Here is a 26,867-nt window from a genome sequence, read left to right on the forward strand (position 1 = left end):
ACTAAAGTTTCATCGAAGTCTATTAACCATTAAAAAATTAACAACAAAAAACACAGGAAACTACCGAAATATATTAATTTCATGTAAATGTTATTTTGATTTTTTAGTTAGATAAAAGTTTTAGACGGGTGATTTAATATTTAAACGGAATGTTTCATTCATATTGATGCGGAGGATCAATAAGATATTATTATGAAAGGAAAAAAAAAATATATATATATATACCCTCTGAAATGAAGTCAAATTGTTTTAAACCGTATTTGAAACACTTTGTAATTAGTTGCCTGCTGACAGCATCATATTATTAGCACGTTTTGGCGGATCTACCCTTTACTAACGTAGTAAAATGAGAAAACTTTTATTCTATTTCTGCAAAAATTAATTAATCTCCACTTCATGAAAATTAACAACACATTTACTGCATTGTTATCAGAAAAATATAATTTTTTTGTTTTAAACTGTGTTCAGCTTTCATTATTTAACTAAAATTTTTCATTATTTATATATAGTTTATTCCAATCTAGATAAAGTTAAAAAGCCGAATTTTATAAAGATGTTTTTCTAACGTTTGTTAAATAAGCACTGTTGGCTAAAAACTGTTTTAATGGATATTTTTAACAACACGTAATTCTGTAGGAGAGAATTAACTTAACATCTCAAAGGGTTTGGAAAATAAGCAAACAGCTAAAAAGATAGCCTAGGAGAGTTAATTAGCTATACTTTAACTCGAAAATATCCTTAATTAGGTATACTTTAAGGATATTGTCGAGATTTTAAACAGCCTAGTGAAAGTTAATTTGATGGCATCAGTAACTAGACGCGTGTGCCCCATACAGTCACTCAAGAGAGAATCTGATTAAAAATAAATAATGATCGCTAAGATTTATTTTTGCTTCATTAGTGTATAACAATAAAGGCTTATTTTTCTTTTTTCATTAATATAAATCAATTTCTATAAAGATATAAATGATATGAAGCATATCATGATATATTAAGTTACGACAACAGCATGTTTCCGTAATGTTATTTATTATAATAAGAAAACAATTCAGTTTTATTTTGTTAATCTACCTCGTACATAATGTGATTACATAACTTTTAAAATATTACAACATTGTAATGAATATTATCAAAAAAGTATGAAGATTGCTTGAACCTTTGCCAATTAAAAATCCAGGGAATATTTTGCATTAATTTCATTATTGTTATTATTTGTGTGTGTTTTTTTATCCATATTATAAAGGTTCAATCCTCTGTATGAGTTCAATGTTTCAGTTACGAAATAACATCCATTCCAACACGAGTTTTATAGATAACAAAATGTACTCTTCAATTATTAAAATATTATTATTTTTATCTTTTAGCATTATTGTTAATCTCTTTTCTTCTTTCATAAACTAGAACTTAACCCCAACTGATCATTTAAATCAGTTGATTAAAAAGTTTTTTCGTTCGGGAAAATCAAACAAAAAGTATATTTTCTAAAAAAATGTTAATTTAATACGTAGCTTTGTCCTTGAATGAAACGAGGGAAGCTTAAAAAAATCGTTGATTTTCTGATAAGGTTCTCAATAATTTAAAGTTTGTAAATACAAAATTCTTTAAAATAAAATTTATTAGTAGTAATAAATTTTGAAAATGTTATTTGTAGAATATTTTTTAAAATATATTTCATCAAAATCGTGTACTAGATTTCTTTTGCTGAATATTTTAAAACGGTAATTGTACCAATTCCGAAGAAACCTGGTACAGAAAATGTACAGAACACAGAACAATAAGTTTAATAGCCCATGCCGCTAAATTATTGTTAAGTATCCTAAATCAAAGGTTGGTAAGAATTATGAAAGAGAATCCAGGAGAAGAATAGTTTGGCTTCAGGATACGGAAAGGAACCAGAGATGTCAATAAGGCTAATGGGTGGAAAGATAATTTAGAGAGAGGAAGAGGAATGAATTTGATTCATAGTTTTAATGAAGACTTTTGATAGAGTCAAACGGAAGAAAATTATGGTGATTCTTAAAGAAAAGACAGTGGAAAGATAAAAGTTTAATTGAAGAACTGACTGTGTATGTCTAGTCGAGTTAGGCAATTATGCTGCCTCTCACCGACATTGTTCATAATTTGTTTTGAAGATATGATAAGGAATATATTAGAAGAATGAGAAATAGGAATTAGTACAGGAAAAACGGAAAATAATAAGAATAAAATTTGCTGATGATATGGTAGTTCTAGCTGATGTCACACATGCGCTTCAAATATTGTTATCAGGCCTGGAAGAAAGAATGAAGAAGTAAACGAAAATAAATATACAAAAAACCTAGTAATGGGAGTAAACAATAAAGATAATTTAGTGGTAAGAACAACTGAAGAAAGAATAGAAAAACTAAAAAATGACCGATATTTGGGGACTATGGTGATAGATGAGTGGAATAAAAGGAAGAATAATGATAACAAAAAAGCTTTCGGTAAAAGAAAATTACTGTATATTAAAAATCTGGACTTAGAGTTAAGGAGAGGTTAGCAAAACTCTACTGTTAGAGTGTGACTTGTTAAATAGAAATGAAGCATAGATAAAAAAAAATCCCTTTTGGCACGCAGGAAGGCGGTGGTAGATTTCACCGATGGTAAGTAGAGGATAACAAAGTTTCCACCTTAAAGTTAAGAAAAACTTCAGATTCACTTAATACGAATACAATTGCATGTGAAAAAAGCTTCACATGTTTAGCATACGACAAACCCCATCTTACAATTCCAGCAAAATTTTGGTCATCCCTTGCCGTAAGGGTTCGTTACATCCAAAATTGTTTTAAAGGTTTTAGGTAATGTTTAGAGGACTGATGACCTTTTTAAACCGATTCCATACTGCGCCTATTAAGGGAGGTATGATTTGTTTTTGTCTTTAAAACCCCATTTTTTTTCCATTCTCTGGGACAACGGTTGGTGACTTCACTTAAATAACTTTTAGGCCCTTATTCAAAGAATAGTAGGAACTTTAAACGAATTGGATATTTTATTTAATAAGAAATTTATAGCAATACTTTGTTATTTCGAAAAAGCCCCCCCCCCCCTCAGCCATGTGTTTCGATTTTGTCCGTTAACGAACGATCGATATTTTGGGATGAGTTATTTTTAAGGAACAATTTGAAAGTGATTGGCGCAAAATTACGGCAGTTATCATGTCCACAAGAAAATGAAATTTGAGCTGACGGTGGTTTTTGGGTCTGGGGAATGTGAAACGTGAAGATAAGTCGAAATTTTCTGTAAGTCGAATCATGCTACTGATTACAATAGGTAGGTTCTTATGAAATCGCTAAACTCCACCCAGGTAGCTGGGAATCGGTCTTGAGTTACATGCCATGCCTGTAGCGGGATAACCCCAACAGTTTTCCTCTCCGACCTTGTCACCTAGCCTCTAATGAAAAACCCCCATATGACTCCCCCACCGGGACTACGGTTTTGCATTCCCTCAATGGCGACTGCAAGGTAGTCCTCACCCGATCAATGACTCACAACTTTTTAGATTCTTAAACTTTTGTTATTTAGAAAATCTTCTCCCAAAAAAATAAAAATAACTATTTTATTAATTTATTACATGGTATAACTTGAAACTACCTTCTTTTCCAAATGTATTCTTATACAATTATACGAATATTTCATTAAATTTCACTAAAATATTAAGTTACATTTGTGTCTCCAAAATTCGTAATAGCATTAATTTTCATTAATTTACTTATTTTAGTTGGACATTTTACAATTACAAAAAGATGTTGTCAAACCAAATTAAGTAAATTTAGTTCATTGTAAACATAATTCTGTTTGATAATTTAGTTTAATGCAGAATATGATAATTATTATCAATAGAATAGTAAATTTCCTAAAGGGGTGGTTGGGTTCTCTTATAACCACTACGAAATTAGTCACGAATTAGCCATCAACCCACTAAAGTCGGATAAACTGGAAATTCAGCAGTTATAAGTGACCTACTCGTATGATAGATTCGAAACTGCTGATTAGAACGTTAATACCTCTACCTCTTATCCATTATCCAATAAAACCTATTTTATGATATAAATAATAACAAATGATTAATATTGTTAATTTCTGTGAAAGTGGATAATTTATTGTAGTACACATGCATGCACAAATACAAAAAGTTTTGTTTCTAACCGAAGCTTGCACAAAATTTTACGATATTACCAAATTTTGAATAGAAAAATTGAAATTTTTTCTATTTATTCACATATTTAAGATTAATAAATTAAATTAAACTAAAAATTTAATTACAGATTAATTAACAAAGCAATTCCTAAGAAAAATTAAATTTTTATTAAAATTATAAAAAACATTAAACAAGATAAAACCTAAAACCAGTTTTTTTTTTATCAGAATAAAACAAGAATATAAAGTTAACAGCATTAGTAACTTATGTTGCTTCAACTTTAAAAAAAAAGTTTTTAACGAATTACTTGCAGCAAGAATTTAAGATTTTAAGTTCTTCAAGAAAATAACTTTTAGTTGAGACAATAGACAACCTGGAAAATATTTACTACAGCAAATAAATAATTGGAATGGGTTTGGAAAGATATTTAGAGTAAAGTTGTTTCCTCGCGGACATGAGCGATTAACTACTTAATTTGTTAATTAACAAATTAAGGGAAAAGTTTTAGTTTTTTGCCAGTAGCGGCTTTATTTTTAATTGCATGTAAAAATAAAATAGATATCTGAGGAAATTTCGCATAAAAAAACCTTCCGGGTAGCGTTTCTAGGAGTAAAACTAAGGGCACTAGCGAATTTTACAATAAGCACCAAAATCACGCTATAGCTATCATACAGAGGTAACGTAACTCAAGGACGCGCAATAAATAAACTTCAATAACTCTGTTCCTATTAGAGATAATCAAAAAATTAAAAAATGGTACGGATTTATAAGACGTAAGGCTATAAATTTTCCAAGTATTTTTAATATCTGATTGTCCATTAATCCATAAATCCGTATTCCATAAGGGATATCCTATATCTTATTTAACTGTTTACTTATCAACATTTGAAAATTGAATTTTTTAGCAAAAACATGTTTTCGTACCTTGCCTGACGCTCCAAAACGTTCATTATTAATTTTCTTTCTTCAGATAAAAAAATATTTTAATTGACATTTATAAGGTAAAACATTTACTTTAAAATGGCAGAGATGGTTTTTTAAAAACTTCAATTTTTCAATGATTGTTAGGAAGTAAATATCCGTATACTTCGAAAATAAATGAAACAAATTTTATAAAAAATTAATGAAAACAAATATTACCTAGTAATAATATATCTATATTATATATTATCTACTTATATTATATACTATTTACATATAATTACTTATATATACTACTTATATTATCTTATTAACAACTTATATTATCTACTATTGTATATTATCTACTTTGTAGATTCATGTAAAAATGTGTTATTTATCAATATTTAACCTAAGATTTGACTGATTTTGCAAAAAGTGTGTAAATTTTATGATGTTTGTTGAAAAATCTTGTTTTTTTTAAAACCAATATAATTTTATTATTTTTATACTTATGAAAAAATAAATATCACCAGTAGAAAACTAAGACAATTTCCCATAAAAAAGCTTCCAAACACTTTTTTCTACAAACAAAATTAAGAAATTATGGATAAGTTATTAATTTATCCATTTTGTCTAACTGTATACGAGAAAGTGTAGTACCCAGTTTCCAAACTACTCTACCCCAGCGCAATTTTGATGTTTACTGTAAAATTCGCTAGCGCCCTTAGTTTTGTTCGTAGAAAAAAGTACCCGTAATGATTTTTATCCGAAATTTCCTCAGCTTTCTGTTATTTTTTTTTTTTTATCTTTACATGTGAATAAAAATAAAGCCGTTATTGGCGAAAAAACAAAAACTTTTCCTTAATTTGTTAATTAACAAATTAAATAGTTATTCGCTCATGTCCCCTTAATCTACATACTTTTCCAAACCTATTCCTATAATTTATTTTCTGTAGTGAATTTTTTTGACGTTAAGGCCTTTTTCAGCCTACGTTGACTCAGCTATTTGTAGTTTTTCATTGTTAAAGGGTGTAAAGGTTTTAAGAACTGAAAATTTTTATGTTAATTTTGGGTTTATTATGTTGATTTATATATTATTTAATTTTTTTAAATTATTTTTATAAAGTATGTTATGGTTAGATAATTTTTCTTAATACTTATTTTCATTATCATTAAAATTTTTCTTTAAATTTATGCTTTCAAATTAACAAATTATAAAAAAAAAATATTTTTTTTTTTATTATATATTCTTATAATTTTAAAGATTATTTTTGTAAAGAATAAAAATACTTTTAAAATATACCAAAAATACATTTAAAATTCATGTTTCTACGAAGTAAAATGTATAAAAACTTATGAGATTTTTTTTATAATTTTCAAGAAAAATTTTATATGCCTTAAAACATACACTTTATTTGCTTTTAAATGAAGGAATTTTTCTGGAAAATAAACCATAAAGGAAAAGCTATAAAATAAAATATTAAAATTCTATTATATTTTCTCTTGATCGAGAAGTTCTTAATTAGATAATGAGTACAAATAGATTTAACAGGATCGTAAAATAAAATTATAAAATTTTAATTATATATATTTTATTCATTGCTTAGTGTTGTAATACATATATTATTTTTACACCCTGTTTTTTTTCTTTTAATTTAGAAGATAATTCAACAAACCAGAAAATATACTTAATTATTTAAAGAAAATTGCAAAGGAAATAAAGTTTCATTCTGATTTTAGTTATTTAATCAAAGTTATTTTATATTCTCCCTAAATGAAAATAAAAACATTGTGTTGAATAAATTTATAATTTTATTATAAAATATAAACCCTGTTCAAGTAGTTGATTTTATTTTTTTATTATAATAGTTTTTTTTTTAATAATATTTCAAAGATTTGTAAAGTATTTAATTTTAAAATTAATTATTATTATTTCAAAAATTTATCTTGTTTAATCAAGAATAAAACACTTAATAATAACATTTTGATGCCTAATCAGACTGTCATGAAAACAAACAATCGTCAAAATTCTCATATCAAAATATTTAAAGAATCACTTTATCTGCTATTAACAAAATAACCTTAATAAAAAATAACATTGCAAGGTTTTCTGAGTGATAAAAGATGCCTATTTCACTAAAAATAGCTCTATAGAAAAAAATCATTATGTTCCTCATTCCAGACAATATAGAAATTTTCCGCAAAAAAACAGCCTTTTTAAATTGATTTCTAGAGGAAAGTGGCAGTACGATTTTCTCATCCCACCAGCTACTTTTTTTTTTTTCCAATTTACTGTAATATGATCCACTTCCACATACTTTTATTTATAAGATTAACGTGTTAACGAAGGTTTATAAAACATCTACATTACAATCTCTTCAAATTTAACAACATATTAAAAATACATTTTTGTAAAGATTAATAGGCAATAATATCTAAATTATACTTTTTTAGAGCCAAGTAATTATTTTTAATTCTTAAAATTAGGATCTTTTAACTAGCTTGGAATAGTAAGTGACATAAGAACAAAGTGCTGTAAAAAATACACCTTGCTGTAAGATTTTACAAGGTTTAAATTTGGAACTTTATCGTGTAACAACACCAAATCGTGACTATATAACTTAAGAGAACAGACAAATCAAAACGAAATCAATTATTGCGATCTGTTTTTCTACAACATTGCCGATCGACAGATAAGCCTATGCTGTATTTTATGACAAACTAGGCACGGTTTCATTTATCCGAGCGTGTTAATTCGCCGAAAACCAGGCATGACTGAAAATCTTCACCAGAGTATCACCATTCAATTCTTCACGATGATAATATCAGTGTATGGTGTGCTATTTGTGGTAACCGTATAGGGACCATAGGGAACGTATAAGACCAATATTATTTTACCGGACAGTTAACACTCAAGTGTACCGAACAGCTTTCAAAAAATTCTACGCTCACTTAACAGATAGTGAGAAAGAGTACGGCTTAATCAAACAAGATGGAGCAACGTGTGACACGTTAAATTATTCACTGTTCGCTTGTTCGGGTTTAGACGGCTATTACAGAAGAACGAACTATCAGTAGAGGGCGATGGTCTGTGCATTCCCCATATTTGTTCTTTTGCGATCCTTCGGTCTTTTTTTCCTCCTTTTCCTTCGGGACTAATTGAAGAATAAAATTTATGAATCAAATCTTCACACTATTGATGAACTGAAAACAAACATTCAATAAGAAATTGACGTTTTTAGAACAATTTTTTGCTACAGGTTGCTCTTAATATGATCGCTCAAACACAAAGACGCATCGCTGTACAAGGCGCTACTCACTTCGAATATCTTTTGTAAAAATATGGTAAATATGTAAACTTTTGTTAAAGTAAATCCAAAATTTAATTTCTCATGTTTTTATTTATATGTTTATTTTTTTCATTTTTTCCTAAAATGTTACTTCAACTGTGTAGTCTGTAGCAGTTCGGTTTTACGTTGCTCACCCGGTATAAATATTGTTCTGTTATTTTCATTTTGAAAATTTTTATCTTTATAAACATTGACTAATAAAATACTAATTGCTGGTTAAGTGAAGGGAGATCTTAAGATCTTAAATTTGTCAGTATAAATAAACCATTCATTCAATCTCTCCTCTCTCTCTCTCTCTCTCTCTCTCTCTCTCCCTCTATTTAAACAAGTTCTGAATTTATCAATTTTGTTTTTTTGAAAAAATCTCATGTAAAATCCTTCTGCCAATTTACATAAAAGCACTTTGGTACATTCAGTTATTGGAATGTCACTCCCAACAATTTTACTGGTTACAAAGAGATTACAGCATTGTATGTTTGTTATGTTTCTTGACGTTATTCGGTGGAATATGATTTGAGATTTATAGAAATTTATTCATTATTTCGTATGATTATAAAATAACAGTTAAAAATAAAATTATTCTTTCACTTTTATATTTGACTTTAAAATCTATTCAAAGAATAATGGTAATAATTCTATTTAGGCATAAGCCTGTACAAAAATCACCATATAACATATAAACACATACATACACACACAAAAAGAAGAGAAAAAAGTATGTACACAAACAGACCTTGACCTGCTGTACTATGAAATGTTGATATAGTAATTTAGCTCTCTAATAATAAGAATTTTACTGCATTCATTAAAATAACAGATAAATAATGCAAAATAAATATTACATAATAATTTATACCAGTAAATTTCAGTACAAATTTTTATATGTAAACATTATGGCATTACGTTATAGAATATTAAATCCTGAAGTTTTATAGAACTTTTTGTCGTCGGTATTTCTCACAAGGAGAAATACTTACAATAACTTGGATATTTGTCTAATTTACTCGCTAAAAATATCTTTAATACGTAAATTTATTAATATTAATTTTTATGACGACGAAATGAATATTTAAATACAAAGACTTGTCTTTTTTTTCTTATAGCAAACCGCATTTAATTACGTTAAGGTTTAATATTCAATAAAATAAAAGTGTGTTAATCTTCTTTTTCTTTGGCCGTCTAATTTCAGAAGTTACTTTTAAAACGTTTTACTCCAGGGATTAAAAAAAAATTAAATTTTTTACCAATAAATATTAGAAAAGTTCACACGTAATGATAAATTTAAAATTACTCGATATAGACATATTTTACAGGAAAAATAATTTCATTGAATATGAGGACATCATTATGATCAACAGTTTTTTTCTAAATTAAAATGCGTTAAATGACTTAAATACAAAATACAGATGCATCATTTTCTTTTAAAATATTATCTTAAATGCATCGTTTAAAATAGGTTTTTTTAATTTATTTATTTATTTGCAATGGAATTAGTAAAACATCATTTAATAATTTTGAGATCAAATACAAAATAATATACGTCATTAACATAAAGTGAATGCTGAAATGAACTGAACATCTTCCCTCAAGTTACGCCTAGCTAAATATTATTTTGATATCGCATGTAGAGAATATATAATGCTTCTGATATAGTCTATACAATTCAGGGAAATATATATAACATATATATGCACGCCTAGAATTTGCGTATGTGTTTACTAGTCTTCTATCAAAGCGTATGAGTGAATCTCTACCAACAGATGTGAACTATGCATAACCTATAATTTAATAATACGCAAAATACGAATAGATTAATATCATGATTAACAAATAAATTTTTATTATCAATTAAATAACCGGAGGAAATATTAATTAAATATACCCTCGGTATTAAAAGAAAACTTTGTTAATTAAAAATATTTTATATAAATACTTTATTTCCACTTACCAAAAATTAATTTTTTTTTTAATGTATCCGTGAATATGTATGATTACAATTAAAATTAAAATTATTATAAAATTAGATCGCCATTAATTAAAATAAATTGTACGTTGAATAAAATAAGACGTCATGTCAGTAAAATGTTTACGACTGTTACAATGTGATACAAATTCATAGTTTTAAATAATTCCTGATGATGGAGAAATGACTTTGAAAGCGCGTGGATAATGAATTTTAAAAAAAATTGTTGGTAGGTAAAAATATATTATTTATATAAATTATACAAATACCAACGGTGCCAAATATTAAGAAAATTAAATCTAAAAATATTTTGTAACCTGTATCTAGAAGAATGTATGGACGCTCTGATAAAATTTTATACTTAAAAAGTATAGACAAAAGTAAAAATGTTTATTAATTTTGAAATAAATGAATTTAGTATACAATAAAAATGTATTTTTAAGAATATTTAGACTATATTTATAGATTTTCAAATTAACAAGAATTAATTTAGAAAAAAATAATAATAAAAGCTGAAATCGTCCTTTTTTTCGTTTGAGTAATCTTCAAAACTGTATTTGTGAGAACTAATTTTGATTAATACTGCTTCAGTGCTTTTTTCTGGAATTTTATTTAAAAAAATAAATAAGAAAAAGCAGACATTTCTTTACCGTAAATTTCAAATATAATTGTTAAAAATTTAACTAAAATTTGATTAATTGTTAAAATTTGCTTAAATTCTGTTCATTGCTTCGTTATGTTTCTCACAATTTATCATAAGGAAATGTATAAGGTTTTTTTTGAAGGATGAAGAAGAGTAATGCGTTCCTTTACAGCTACCTGAGATCAATAGGAGATACGAAATGATATAGTTTTTCATAAAGTGAAAGATAAATATCTGTACATTTCATGACTTCAATTTTTTCCTATTGATCTCAAAGCACCGATTAGTTACTTTTGTTTCTTAATAAGAGAATTTTTTAAATTTTTTTTTTTTTTTTAATTGACGTAAATAGGATATTTCATTATGTAGTTATATGTATCCTGGTAATTACTGACTCTATGACCATAATTGAGAGCTTGAGCTGCGGACGATCTGAATCCATCGTCCAAATAATGTATATCCTCTTAAAAATAAATAAGACAGTGGTATTTGTATGGGTTCCGGGCTATTATAGCATCCTCTGGAACGAACGGACTGATAACGCTGCCAAGAGAGCGGCAATAAATGGCCTCCGAGTAGAATTAACATGCGAGAGCGACTTCATGAAAAAAGTCTGTGTTAAACTACATTCTCAGTGGAATAAGTTCTGGCTGCTAAGTTCTTCGACAGCCTTACATGACATCTGGGAGAACGTGCTCGAGAAACCTTTTATCCCAAGTAACAGAAAAGACCAAATCATCCTAACTCCGCTGAAGATTGAACACACAATGCTTACCCTTGGCTCTCCTCAGCAGAAATATGAAACGTGCAATGTAAAATTGTCCGTAAACCATTTGTTCATAGATTACTCAATGGTCGTATCTATTCCGCAAAAAATAAACCTGGATTAAAATGTGAAGTGTTTACTAAACCGGAAGGAGCACATAAAAAGGCTGTTGCGGTTTCTCTCTGATAGTAGGTTGAAGAACGTAATTTAGCGGTTTTGCTTACGTGAGATCCCTTACGAAATACTATATGCGCAGTTTAAAATGACTATTGGTAATGTTTCAATATTTATTACCCATTTAATATTCTTCTAGTTTGTTTTTATTGTTTCTTGTTTTTCGTGTTTATTTTTTTATTATTTGTGATCATGTAGTTATATTAAGTCGCCAGTGACTATAATTGTTGATGCGATTGTTAATAAAAGTATTAAAAAAAATATATAACTAAATTTTCTAAAAAAAATTTTAATTTTGAACCTGTGAATCATACAAAGCGATATTCTTCAGATTGAAATAAAATTATATGAACGAATTTTTCCTATATATAATAATGTCTTAATTTTAAAAACCAAATAAATTTATTTTGAACATTTTCATAGATAAAGATAATATGTTGTTTTTTTTTTTTTTTAGGTAAGAATACGTTACTTAATTCTTCCGGTAAAAATAAATCCTGAACTATTCGCACCAGTGTCTACCAAATTCAACTCCCGTAAGTATCTTCCCAACACCAAGTTTTGAAAATTAAAACTTTTTGACTGTGTTCCATGCAGATTCTTAACATTATTATAAAGAAATATTTTTATGTTCAAGAAATATTTTAAGATACAAAACGTCTTTTCCTGATCTCTGTATGTTTTACTATAAATATAAACAAAGAATAGGGTAAACTTTTTAAAGACGATAACATAGACTGAGTTAAAGAATTTGTTTCTAATCGCTATCTCTATGCAATCAGTTCTAAACCTCTCATCTTATTCTACAGCTAGGAAAATGGATGACTAACAAAATCTAAAAGATAGTTGTAAGAAATGAAAAGTTTCTTCAGCTATTACTTTTTATTGTTGATTGAAGTATTGGCTAAATCAAAAGAGATAAAAAAATCTTAGTTGAAAAATGTTTTTACATTACTAAAAGATTCCTTTCTTTCCACAATGTATAGACCTGAAGAAAGTTTTAAGCATGGATATTACAATACCTATAGTTAAAAAGAAACAAAAATTTAGAAAAAATACAAACTGGGTAATTATTTCTTTTATAACATTTTTTTTTTTTAATTGAATTATTTGGGCATCGATATCTATGTTTATTAGCCCTCGTCACATACTTTAAAAAAGGGATAATAAAATCACCAGTAGGATCGTCAGATGTAAGGGTGTATATGATGTATAGGGCAATTAAATTTTAATAAAACACAAAATAAATGCAAATATAAAATTTTCTCTCTCTCTCTCTCTCTCTCTATATATATATATATATATATATATATATATATATATATATATATATATAAATTTCTTTGTTTGTACCGTATGCATTCCTATACCATTCATACGACTGAGATGAAACTTTGGTGAGTTGTTGTGCGCACGCTCGCGAAGATTTCTGAATTAGTTTGAACCCGCTAGGTGGGGCTGAGGTCGATATATTACGAAAAAGCTATATTTCTGGTCCGATTTGGCTCATATTCAGAATATATATTACTTATGTGAAAAGAAAATTTTTTGCAAAAACTATACTCGCTAAGTGGCGCCGATGTCGAAATATTTACGAAACAAACAAATATACACACAGACTTTCTTCTTCTATATATATATATATAAGGCAATGTTCGTATGTACGTCCGCTATAAAATAAAAACTACTGGACCGATTTACATGCGGGTTTTTTGAAAAATGGTCCACGTTGTTCGGAGAAGATTTAAAACTATTTATATCCTAGATATGACCAGTGGAAAGAAAGTTAGGGGTATTTTGAACCGACTACTGTGTTTATAGTTTGAATTAAATTCGATAGGTAGTGCTGTTTTGCCAATTGGATTTATTTACATTCTAACTTTTTATAAAGTGAAAGGTTAAAGTTTGTGATGTTCCGTAATGTTCAGTTTTTTAATGTTTTATCAAACTTTCAATTGTGTTCATTTAATCTATGTATATATACATCTATATATATATATATATATATATATATATATATATATACATATATGTATAAATACTCAGCCCTGACATTTACATAAAACAAAAAAGTTAAAAAGTAAACAAAAAGCGCACATTAAAAGAAAATACACAAAAACGTTTTGACAATATCACGTAATTTTAAGCCCCCTATGTTAAGGTGTAAAAGCCTTCTCATAGGGGATGCTCTGTAAAACTAGCACATACTGACGACAGTGTGTCTTACTACAAACGTGTTAGTAATCCGCTCACCGGCTTTTAGGGAAGCAACTACTTTTCCGTCTTTGCCGTTTTCTAAATCAGCAGCAGTATTGCTTTTTAATTCGTATCTCTTTCTAAGATTTTCTTGTACTATACACTCTTCCAGTGGAAGATTATTATTATTGTATAATTAGGCTAAAGCATTATGCGTTTCTTAGCATTAGGCAAGTAGACATACAAAAAAAGAGTTCAATACAGTATCAAACAAAGAAAACAGGGAAAGAAAACAAATATTATAATTGTATATCAAAATAAATTAATTTATTATTAAACTAATCCAACTTAATTCTTATAAATAGTGGATAGTATTAGTACTGTTTTCTAGAAAGAAAATTATGCGTTAGATAAGTATTATTAATTTGAACATTTTTAAAAAACCTTATTATATAACAAAATAAGATCAAATAAAGTTATTCAGTTATCCGGAAAAAAAAATTGAGAAGAAAAACAAATAAGAGAGAATAAAGACAACTAAAACCTTTAAGAAAAAGAATCGCTGAAAATAATAAAACGGAGTAGAAAAACGTGCAGCAATATCGAGGAATATCTTAGAAAATCTGAAAAATGATTTTTAAAAAATAACCAAGAGAACACTCAAAAACTGTTAAATAAAAACAGTTATCATCAATAGTTACAAATATTTTAAACAAGTTACACATCCTGTGTCGAAAAATATCGTTTGTTATAAAATCGAATTATAAAAATATTTATTTATTTACACACCAATAACAGGCTGACGCCCAACAACACGTAATAATGGATTTTAATGAATTATATAGCATGTGAAAAATGCCATACGTGATCGCGACTTGAGTCCGGGTCCTTCGGTTGAAAGCTAAAGACATTATTGATTATTTTGCAAGCTATTGACTATAAGCTATCGTTTTTTTTTTTGTTTTTTTTTTTTCAATTTGATTATCCAAGATAATTTATTTTCATGTATTTTTTCCGGAATTATTTCTTGTTACTATTTTTTATCAGTTTTTGTTTACTATTGTTTTAACACTTATTTTTGTTGTTTTAATGCTGTTACTGTTTTCATTCGTCCATTTCTTTACCTGTGTTTATCTTCTATTTGATAAATCACATGTGTTTGGACACGTTATAGAGTCCATAGGTGATAATGCATCTTAATGCATCTTGTGATTAAAAGTATATTTATTAATGTATCTTTTACTCTTTGTTTTCGTGGTTGGGTCATCATTGGATGGCCATCTCTTAGTAATATTTTTAACATATCATTTACTTATGGTTTCCACAGGTGAAACGGATTATAAATTTTGGTTCTAAAGAAAAAAAATTGGTAATTTTTCGTTTTACGGCCCCCACTTTTTTCGCACTTTTTCACATAAAAATTACTTAATATAGCATGTTTTATAATTATTGAAGGATAAAACTTCGAGAAATACCGTAGTAACCCTACAACTCAACAAAAATAACCCCATATTAACATGTTTTACATAATAAAATTATATGCATTATTGCTTATAAATATAATCTAACCAAATTTATACTACGCTCGCTTCGCTCGCTAACCTTACTAATCAACAGTAATTTTTTTATATAAAAAAATAAATAATTGCAATCGTTGCAAGGCGTAGGTTAAGTTTGGTCGCGGCGAATTTGGGGAATATCTCTACCGATTTGGTAGAAGGATGTTCCAGAATTCCATATATTTCGGGCTGCAAGACACCCCCTACCATACCTTATTTGAATGTCCTCGGTGGGATGAAGCCAAGTTAAATTATAATCTCGAATGGGTGACACCTGAAACTGCTGTCCCGTAGATGTTGAAGGATTTAAGGGAGTGGCTGCTAAACATGGAGAAGCTGATTGCTGACATCCTAAAGAGGAAGGAAAAGGATTACAGAGAATGGTGGGCAAACTGTGGCTCGGGGGGGGGGGGATAAGGACAGCCCCCTGCTGAGCTGCCATTCGTCCGTGCTTGCACGGATGGGTGGCAGCGAGGAGGCACGGGGATTCCCAACCCCGTGCCTCTTAGACGTAAAACGTAAAGTATCAAATGCGTAGCCGCTGACAGATAGACTAGAAATGATGAATGACAAGAAAACCACGTGTTTGTGGCTTGGTGATGATAACTGTTCTAAAGCAAACTTCTTCCTTTTCCTGTTGTGAAAAATAGCAGCTCAATTTTTTGAGCAAAAAATTTTATTAAAAAATACTAGCACAAGCATCATCCGACCGAGTAGTAAGAAACTTAACTAAAAATTTCATAAAAATAGGAAAATATTTTTGTTCATAATTGCGTTAAAAACTAATAAACAAATAGAATTCGAGTAAAAACAGGACTTCGTTTACCTTTGCTAGTGACTGATTATTATTATTACCTTTGCTTTTACTGATTATTGTTAACTGAAATGCAGATCAAATCCTAGATTATTACATTTTAAATGATTATTTAACAGTGTATTTGTTATTTTATCTAAATGTATATTCAACAGTTTAGCAGAAACATATTTAAATATAAAGATGTAATTATAAATTATTTACACTATCACAGTAAAACTATAATTTGAAAAACCTCGAAAGTCCTTAATTACAATAATAGCAGTTAAAAAAAGGACATCATTATTTAAATAAATTTATAATCACACTTCAGATATTTACAAATCTGTTTATGTAAAGTTTTTTAAAACTCAATAAAGCAGTTAATGATTAAAAAAAAATCTTTGATGTAGCCACTTCCCATTTTCACTGTCATTCTTTTATTATATATATATATATATACTTCACAAGTCTTTACTCTTATTATTGCTTCCGAAGCAACTTTTTAAGCACATCATTGAAACTGAATTTTAATGAATCATTTTATTCATAAGTTGTTTTTCAAAATATACTTTAAACTTAGTCTTTTATATGCTCTTACTTAATTTTATAAAAATAAATCAGTTTTCTTTTAACAATCATAAAAACAATTAGATTCATTTTTATCAAATACTCTTAAATGATAGAAAATTTACTTTTCATTTTTAATTTATTACTGCTTATTTGTATATTTAAAATAAAAATGTAGTAAATAGACTAATTAAATTAATGACTTTATCGTTTTATCATAAATTTATACCTTTTTTTATGATTATTTTTTCCTTTTTCAGAAGTCGAGTAATTAATTTAAGAGAAAAAAACGTAATTCTTTTTATTGCATTTATTTCTATCGTACTCTTCTTTTTACTTTGATAACCTTCTTATTTATTTATACTTAATAAATTAATCAACTCTTTCCTTTTTTTCTTTTTGATAAAAATAAATATAACTTTTTAGATTTAACTATATAACTTAAAAATTAGTGGCTATTTTTCCCCATTTTTAATTATTTTCTTAGTTGAAAAATCATCTTTGATAAGTATTGACTGTGTAAAAACTAATAAATACATTTTAAATAATAATTACATAATTATTAATATGAACTAAAATAAGTAATACTACTATAATATTGAACTAAATAAGAAATTCATTACTTAGTTTTCAACCACATAATCATACCGTCTGTTTATAAGCATTTTTCCTTTAATCATATTACTTTCAAAAGAAATTAAAGCATTTATTTTTAAATAAATGAATAAAAAATAATATCTATAAATATCTTGAATTGACGTTATTAATATTTATAACGGATAAACATCTACAAAGAAAGTATTAATAAACATTATTTATAAGTGTCTGTAAATAACCGATAAATTTATGAATGTACGAGTATAAATACACTTTTATTTTTAATACTATACTTAGTATTTTTCTGTTCAAAAACCATATTAAATGGAAAGCAGGTATAAACAAAAGAAGGTTGCTCCTATTGGTTTATAATACTTTTTTCCAATATAGCTCCATCCATTCCAACAAACATAATTTATTTATTTTTTGATAATAAATCCTTTTATGTGTTTTCGGCCCGCTATGAACCATGAAAAGATAAACTATTTCGATTTCTTTTTAAGCCCTTTATTTTTTCTCCACAGTACTCTCATATGTTCGATGAAGGCCTTATTCCTTTCTTCTAACTAGTTATTCCCTTCAGATGTTTTTTAAGGGGTTTCTTCTTCTTCTTTACACTTTAAATTCTTTCATTTTATTTCCGTAGTTATTTCTGTCAAATAATAAGTCTTTTTTAATTCCCGTTTCTTCTAAATCCTTTCTAGTTCGTCCTCCCCAACTTTTATCTCGGTCAGTTTCTCATTTTTTTAAAAGTTGCGAGTTTAGTTATGCTTTCTTCATCCGTTCTCTGAAGGTGGTTATAAAAATTAATTAATTTTTTCCTAATTTCATCCATTATTTTTGAACAAAAGTTGTAAAGTTCAGAGGTTGATTTTATAGCACATTTACCACCTTTAATGACCCAATATTTTACTTATAATTCTTCTTTATTTGTTTTCTACATTTTTTCTTATATCTTAACATTTTATTAAAAGTAACGTTTCTGAGCATAAAGAACTTCCGGTTTTACTACTTCGTTAAATCAGAACTTTTTCCTTTGTCTTAACGTATTCGTTCTCAAAGTGATAACGCCCCCTTGTGGTCGCTGGAGGTCTTCAGGGGGGGCAGTAGAAGACCCCAGAAAAAAAAATGGGGGGCATTCAGGCGGACTAGGAAGCCGATGACTAATTAAAAAAAGGCCAAAATTATGTTTTCCTGATATTTAAAATTAAAATTAAATATCTACTACACTAGTACAAAAAATTAAAGATACACCTATATTTTATCATAAAAAATGATTGTATTCAAACTACATTAACTTTACAACCAAAAGGCTTTGAGAGACGAACGAAAAAAATTGTAGCTTGAATACTCTACTTTTGACAGTATACTCCAGATTTAAAAAAATCATCAAATTAAAATTTAAAAAATCAGTAAGAAGAAAATTTTTTAAATTTTAAAGTTTTTCTTCTTGTTGATCGAGCTCATACGGAAACGAAATTTTTTCAGTAAACTGCATTAAAATCCTTTAAAAGCTAAAGAATTAAACTTTAATTTATTTTTTTATATGCCTCTCTACGATTTTTCTGAACCGAGATATTCCACTTTAAAGAGAAAAGTCCACTTTTGTCTTTAATGCTGCATATTCCCGATATAAGCAACGTATTGATACAAATAAATATGGAAATTAAAGGCTTTGATCAGTAAGTTTAAAAATTTTGGGGGCGTTAGAAAATTTTTGATTCTCAATGTGAGCAGTGGGCGAAAAAGTTTGAAAATGAATGCCTTAATGTAAAGTTTTTTAGACAATGATCTGTTGTTATCTAAACTCATAGAAGCTTTTTCATTTTATCTTAACTTCCTCTTTTTCATTTTTGAGATTGCTGTTTTCTACATAGTATTTAAAATTGCCAGTTGTTTTAAAGTATTTTAACTTGTTTTTCGTATTGATGGTGCATTTTTATCGTTGAAAATATATTCTGTTTTTTTTTACCAATAAAATCTGTAGATCTACTTTTCCTAACCTTATTTTATCGTTTTCTATATTTAGATCTATTATAACTAAGTCATCTGCAAAATATGGACAATGTATACATTCTTTAGTACTTGCCAGTTTTATGTAGTTATTGACACTATTTTCTTCTTCACACGTTTTTTTTTCATTCTCTAAAAGTTTTCTCTAAAGCACAGTCGAAAAGAAGTGGAGGTATTCTATCACCTTGTCTAATTCTATTTAGTTTTAAAAGGTTTGGAATGATTTCCCATTAAGTTTAACTTTAGCGTTTGTATTTGTTAGTATTGGTTTAATTATTTCCAATGTGTTTATTATCTGCTCCAAATTCTTTTAAATTTTGGAAAAGTGAAATTATCGATAGAATTTAATAATATTATTATTTTATAATTTTTTATTAGTATAAATTAGCTGATAAGAGAATCAATAATTATAATCAAATAATTATTATAAAGTACCGGAATTAAACCTTTTATTGATAAGCTATGACTTAATGAATTTCATAATTATTTTTTAAGAGTTTGTTATTATTTACTATAGATTTTATTGTTTTATTATTTAATAATATTTACTTTATTACTTTATTTGTTTATATCCTAAAAAAATTTGATCTGAACATTTTTCATCGCTTTTTTTGGCATGTAAGATGGAGTTTAGTAACAGTTCTTTTTATATCAACCACGGAATATTTATTATAGAATGTAGAATAAGTCGGAAGTTAAAATTAAATAATCTGAAGTCTAAAACTACTTAAAATATTTATAATTTGTAAAGAAATAGGGAAGGTATTTAAACTTTAAAATACTTTAAAGTTTTGAAAAACTTTCTCAATTATCACATTGACTAATGTAATTTCTCAATTACATTACGGCATTACTAATGCCGAAATGTAATTTTTTCTAAAAATTTTGCCCCTATATTGACTAAATAATAAAATTCTACAAACATTAATAAACCTGTTTGTTTCATTTTTTGCGTAATAATTACGAGTAACTAAATGTTTTGTTTTTTTTTAATTCTGCCTGACTTAATTTATTTTTACTTTTTTAAATTAGTAATGAGGTAACAGTCAATAATAGCAGATTTGTAGATTATTGTTTGTAAATTTCAGTTTTCCCTCTATCATATGCTAAATAATGGGGGGTAAAAAATGTCACCCTTTTTCTTCAGTTCATTTTTTATTTATTTTTTTTTTTTTTTGGAAGATGATCCTCAGAATAACATTGAGTATTGAACATAATAGATAGTCAAACCATAGTGTGCTGCAATTATTATTATTTTTTTAATCATTTAACATAAATATTAACTTTCAACATAGATGATCATTCCGATAGGAAGATAAGATCAATAATTATACCTAAAATGTAAAGTCAATAATAATTTGTTTAATTTTATTTAATAATTTCTAAAATTGCTAAAAAATCTTATCAAAGAAAGGAAAAGCATAGAAAAAGATTAAATAAATTAAAATATTACAGCTTTAGCCCTACTCCCCTAAAGCAAAACCCCTATCTAACTAGAAATAATATATATCAAGCCAATAATGGCCATTTCATCATCAATAAACTTCTATGCTCAATTTACAAATTAAGAAATTTTGATCCTTTTGTATTCAAGATTGATTTTTTTTTTAACTTATATAAAATGGCAGTACTAGAAAGCGACAGAAACGTTTTTCATTTATTTCAATCTTTATTTTCTTTTTTTTCATAAGAAAATAATAATTCTGGTTATGCCATGACCGTGAAATTTTTCGTGCTTCACTTTATAGAATTAGTAAAATTGTAGTTATAAAAAATTAAAATCAATAGTAAGAAAAACTTTATAACATAGTTATATATACTGTTAGTATATGTTCATGTTCATGTTCATTGTTATTCATTGCAGTCATTTTTTTTTATTTATCTTTAGTCAAATTTAAACGATCAATGAAATAAATAATTCGGTTATCCCTAGAGGTTTTCTACATTTTATTAAAAAATAAAGAAGATAAATTCTTACCTACGACAGGAGCGTTACCATTATTATAATTTATCTCATTGAACCCCAATTTTTTTTTCTTATATATATAAAAATTAAAATAAATAGACCGGATTCTATTTATTTCGATTACAAATACTAACATGTAATAAATTATATATCATTCCACAGAAACTTTCTTAATTCTGTTGTAAACATGTAAATCTTATTCTCATGCCAATCTATCGGAGTTAATCAATGAATTCAAACCGATATTTTATCAAATTATTTTTTTTTTAATTTTTAGTTTTTAAAATAGCTTCAATATTAAGAAAATTTAATAAATTCATAGATACTGGAGAATAATAATAGAGTTTTAATACAAAACAATTTATAAAAAAAAAGAATTCTTATTTATCTTTGTTCATATTATGTTTGAATTTTCGTAAAACATGAACGATTATCTCAAAAAAGTAAAACCAGTTTAAATGAAACTGCAATAATTGAAATTTTTTATTCGGTAGAATTTTCTTTCGTTATGGAAAATACACAAGAAAAAATTATTACTTTTATTAAATTCTGTAAACTTAGAAAAAAAAGTATGTAAAATTGGAAGCTATAAGAAGGATTTCTTTACAAAATAAAGATGTTTGTATAAATGAAAGTACAAACCAAACTACCAACGCAGAAGGATTTCGTGACCAGCAAGCATAAGGTTGTAATAAAATGGTCTTTAGAAACAGGTATAGTACCGTCAAAAGAGACCGCAAAGAACTATAAAAAAAGAAATTCACCACAACCGAAGTACCAATATAGCCTAGTGGCTAGTAACTCAACTGGAAGATGGACATTTAATATCGTCTTTCGGAACGCCTGTTAAAGAGGAAATTGTGATTCAAGCGTTTAAATTGTATTCAGACCAGATTTAACATAATCAAACAACTGAATCTCTTTAAATTCTAAAATAGAAAATCCCATGTGTACGAGTCCTATCTAGTTTTAAATAAGCGGAATAATCTACTACAGTTTTTGTTTAAGAGTATTTTAATTTAGACGGGATATTTAAAGAAATGTAGAAGACTAATTTTTCATCTAATAAATTACATATTAATTTAAGATTATAATTTTATAATTTTTTTTTTTATCGTCTCTTCTGTTTACATGACTGCCTAAAAAGGAGTGTAATGTATATAGGCTGTTTTTACTCGTGTTTAGGATGTATGCATTTTTGTTCCACCGTGGCAACTTAACGGCCGATCCGATTTAGATATATATTCCCGCGTTGGAATCCTTACGGTACCGTGAATGTCATAGGCTACATAAATATGTATATATTAAAATATATATCTAGTAGTGGATATTTACCGGTTGAAGCGCAAAATTTAATGAATTGAATTAATGAACTATGAACTGCTGTGAGCCTCTATCATTGTGTTAGCTGGGTTTGAACAATGATTCAAATCAATCGAATGAATAATATTACAAAAATATTAGAATAAAATTTATGTTAAATAAAGTAATATAAAATAAATTTTAAAAAAATTCTGTTTAATAATAATGGACTTCCCGTGGGGACTGTGTGTGAGGCTAGAGTTGTGAGGAAGCGAGCGCCTCGTGCGAGGCCAGACCAATCATCACCATAAACTTGTAACAAACGGGATACCCCTAGGGCGCTGTTTTGGGAGGTGCAGTGAGGTGCTCTTATAATATCTCTACAAAAAAAATCGTCCGATTTTCAAAATTCAATTCATTTTTTTGGGTATTTGCTAGCATAATTCAAAATCACGATGGAACCAATCCAGAACAAAAATTAACTGATATACGCAGGAAAACCGAGACCAGCTTGAGCCCGGCGAGCTCCCACAAACGGTCTTTGTAGAGTTGTGCGATTAGAGGTAATGCTGTCGCCATCGGATAGAGGATTGAGCTCACTATTGTCGAATTTGATGCTTTAGGGTGACAGGGCAAAGGGGAACGGTGTATGCTGCCACTAATATTGTGCTGTGTTGGACAGTGGCAGTTCATAAACTACACGGGGCTACCCTAGGTAGAGCTGTCGTAGATCTGAGCACTCACATCTTTGCCAAGGGCTAGGCCTACGTAGCAATGAGTCGCGTGAGACAATTGGAGAGTTTAACCATTAGTTGTTTGGTACCCAGAAAACTGCTGTATGATCCGCACGATAAAAAAGTCTCTCAAGGGACTAAATCGCGTGAAAAATTTGTAAAATTAGATTGGTATACGCCAATAAATTGAAATGTTTACAGTTACCTCATTTGGTTAAATATTTAAATGCAGTCGGTAGGCTCTGAATATTAATTGTTCTATATTAAAGAGATTTGAATAGTAATTATTATATATTAAAGAACCCCCCCTCCGTGACTCTATTTAAATATTTTCGTGAAGGAAAAAATGTTCTTATCGATGTAAGATCTGGTGAGAACTTAATCATTAGACAATCTTAAATACCTGCTATTTCTACAACGTGAAAAATATATTTAAATAAATTAAAACTGAAAGCTGATTGGTCACCCATTATTTTATTTAATTAAATACTGCATAACGATGTTTAGTCCTTTAATTCCATACTTTTTTCTTTTTTTTAATTCGATTTGTTGTCGTTTTTTTAGTTGTTTATATTTTGTAATTTTCGGCAGTCATATTTTTTTAATTTTAATTTTTTTAAATTATTTTTATGTCATCTCTGAGTTGATTGGTTTAATGTTATTCTCCATTATGTGCTAATTTTTTAATCTCAAAATATTTATTACATCCTACATAGTTTATTATCTGTTTTATACATTCCAATCTCTGTCTTTCTGTATAGCTTTTATCTGATACTTGTTCTTTATCACCAAATTAACTAAAGCTACAAATCTTAATCAATCTCTTTACAAAATTTGTCTTTTCTTCTAATCCTCTTTAAGACATTATTTCAAATTTTATCAACCCATCTAATTTTCAAAGCTTTCTGGTATACCACATTTCAAAGGTCTTTTTCCTGACCGCCTTCCCTATTACTCATATTTCATTACTATAAATCGCTACTAACGGCACAGACATTTAAAAATCAGCTTTTCTTATTCTTATATATACATTTAGTAATAGAAATTTCTTTTATAAATGCATTCATTCCTTGAGCCAATCCGTTTTTACGTCTGCATTATTATTATTAAGTTAATCGTTTGTAATTTTATTACTTCTATAATAAAATTCTTCTGGTATATTGTGTTCCCCTTCATTAATGCTTAATAACTCATTATCCTTCTTTTTTCGTTTTATTCTTATTACTTTTTTATCTAAAGTTCACTTCTAGCAATAAATCCATGCCAATCATTATTTCTTTTAACACATATTTTATAGTTACCCTGTAAAATTATATTGTAATTACAGTATAATTACAGTAAAATTATTAACACAGATTAGCAATAACTCATGAAATTAAAAATTTTAAAACGTATCATTTCTATTTTCTATTTTTACAAACCATTTTAAAATTATTTAGTTTTAATAAAAACAGTTTCAAGATAATTTTAACTACCCTCTTGTCATAATTTTATTTTAAAGCTCATATTTAATTATTTATGTACTTAATATTTTTTTTTTTTTTAAATAATACATTGGCTCATAATAACCCGTATGCCTAAAATCTGTTCAATAATTTTACTAATGAAAAAAATTTGAGGTTAGAAATTTTTTTTTAAATTCGAATTGTATTTTTTGAATGGTTTGATGCACATTCTTTTTCAATTTATCATAATATTTTAATTTTGATATACATGTGTTATCTCCTACATCCTAAATTATTTGTTTCTACTTTATTCTGTACTGTTTTTTTCTCTCTTTCTCCCCTACTGTACCGTATTTATTATCTTTTTTATTGTACTAAAAACAAAACAAAATACATATGATTACATATTAAATTAAGATTCATAAAGTTTAGAAGAACATCACAGTTCCTTTTTTTATGTTGCTTTCTTTTCTAATTTTACAGTGTAATTAATAAAACCTCATATTCCAGCTATTTCTTTTTTTGTTGCTGCCTTTGTAGGTGTCCACGAAACTTTACCACTCACCTGTTACTTTGATGAAATATACGCCACTATATCTTTTACCGTTCACTCATATGCAAAATATAACTTACGTGGATTCTCTGTTTAAATTCGCGTAAATAAGAATCTATCACTGCCTTGTTTGCCCCTCATTTTTGTTGTTCCTCCATTTTGCAGCAGCCCAAAGCGATATAAAAATTAAATTTGTATTTACACATGCCTTTTTATTATTTCAGTACCTACCAATATAAGGTTGGGTTGCGTTTTATATGGGACACTCTGTATTTTTAATTTAAGAGAAACGAGTACTAACAGCTAATTTAAGACTACTAACGAGTATAAGTTACGGCTGTCTGGAATGTAGGTATACGGTATTATTTTACCTTACATTCATATACATCAGTTGTAAATATTGTACTCATATTTACCTGCTCTCAATTACCCATTACAAAATTACAAACTCATTTTGTTGAAGGAAATTTTATGACTATTATTTTAAAATCAATAAAAATTACTAATATTGTATTTTAATGATTTTTTATTTTTTGTATCTGTTAAACTTTTCATTTAATCTTTTTTCCGTAAAAAAAATTTCTACTTGTGGTATAAATATAAAAGTAGGTGTAATTATACATTATAATTACTAAATTGATAACAGTGACATTAATTATTCAGGGATAAAAGAAACAAAAAATTCAATTTGGAAGCCGAATGGAAACTGCTCTAGTAATATATTTATAGGTATTTTACGTTAAATATTTTCACATATTTAATATAGAGTAAATGTAGAATTTGTTAGCATTTTTCAATATTTAAAATAAATTTAGCAGGAAAGAACAGGATAACTTGTATAGGGAAACCACGACAACTGAAACTATAAATCATGGGATTTCAAGTTTTTAGAGGTGACATAAAAAGAATTGTTTTTATTAAGGTACACAAAATATATAATATATTGAGGAACTGGTTATTTTATTTGTTTCTATGGTTACGAATAAATTGAATATTGTAGTTTTGTAATGATTTGTGTTTCGTATTGGCTTTTGGAAAAACTCAATCTTTTATTTCCTCTACTGTTTACTCAATTATGTATACATTTTTTATAAAGTCACATTCATTTTTTTCCCAATTCATTTGAATTGTATCTATTTTTTAAGTAATTTATTCTCTTCTGTCTAGTTTTATAATATACG

At 27.4% G+C, this 26,867-nt stretch overlaps 1 protein-coding gene across 2 annotated transcripts in view; it reads left to right on the forward strand.

Annotated features, from left to right (window-relative positions):
- Nucleotides 1-26,867, forward strand: part of P5CS (Delta[1]-pyrroline-5-carboxylate synthase) — a 264,054-nt gene that overhangs the window by 13,931 nt on the left and 223,256 nt on the right. Inside the window, exon 2 of one of the 2 annotated variants that reach the window (XM_075365902.1) lies at nucleotides 12,416-12,494. The exons of the other annotated variant lie outside the window; for it this stretch is intronic. The gene's annotated coding sequence lies outside the window, so the exon portion shown is untranslated. The remainder of the gene's footprint in view (nucleotides 1-12,415; nucleotides 12,495-26,867) is intronic. 2 annotated transcript variants of the gene reach the window in all.

The sequence above is a fragment of the Lycorma delicatula genome, chromosome 5, assembly GCF_047948215.1.
Source record: "Lycorma delicatula isolate Av1 chromosome 5, ASM4794821v1, whole genome shotgun sequence".
Classification (NCBI taxonomy): Eukaryota; Metazoa; Arthropoda; class Insecta; order Hemiptera; family Fulgoridae; genus Lycorma; species Lycorma delicatula.